Consider the following 1042-nt stretch of genomic DNA (forward strand, 5'->3'; position numbering starts at 1 on the left):
GAGGGGATGGATGATGGGAACAGATGGATGGAGGGGAGGGATGATGTTTAAAACTAGATGGAGGTGAGGGATGATGGGAAGAGATAGATGATAAGAAGAGATAGATAAAGGGGAGGGATGGATATAGGGAAGGGATAGATGGAGTGAAGGAATGGATGGAGGGAAGGGATGATGGGAAGAGATGGATAGAGGGAAGAGATAGATGAAGGGAAAGGATGATGGGAAGAGATTGATGGAGGGGAGGGATAGAAGGAAGAGATATATGAAGTGGAGGGATGGAGGGAAGAGATAGATTGAGGGGAGGAAATAGGTTTTGTGGTTAAGGGATGATGGGAAGAGAGAGATGGAAAGTAGGGATGATAGGAAGACATAGATGAAGGGATAGGTTGATGGGAAGAGATAGATGAAGGGGAGGGATGATGGGAAAAGATGGTGGAGAGGGATGGAGGGAAGAGATAGATGAGGGGAAAGGACGATGGGAACAAATAGATAGAGGGGAGGGATGGAGTGAAGAGATAGATGGACGGGAGGAAATAGGTGATGTGTTTAATGGATAATGGGAAGAGTGAGATGGAGAGTAGGGATGATAGGAAGAGATAAATGAAGGGAAGGGTTGATGCGAAGAGATAGATGTAGGGGAGGGATGCAGGGAAGACATAGATGAAGGGAAAGGGGTGATGGGAAGAGATAGATGGAGGGAAGAGATGAAGATCAAAGATGGAAAGAAGAGATGACACCTACACCCCAGATATGGCCAGATGTGTCCTGAATCCTAAAGAGGAGCCAATGTCTCCTCCTGGAAGGTTCAGTGATGTATCAGGAGACAGCTGATATGTCCTAAAATATGGTGGAGAAGCCTCAGTCACCATCTGAAGGATGGAGCAATGTGCATTCACATTATTAGTGGTAATATGTCCCCACTCCTGTTGTGTGATACTTCCCCCACCTCTTAGACCAGGGGTGTCAAATTAAAAAATGACACAAAGTCGCGGGCCAACCTTATATAAACCCTTTTCATATGGAAACAGAGGTTTTGCTGCAC

This window comes from Pyxicephalus adspersus, chromosome 2, assembly GCF_032062135.1.
Source record: "Pyxicephalus adspersus chromosome 2, UCB_Pads_2.0, whole genome shotgun sequence".
NCBI classification, from domain to species: Eukaryota; Metazoa; Chordata; class Amphibia; order Anura; family Pyxicephalidae; genus Pyxicephalus; species Pyxicephalus adspersus.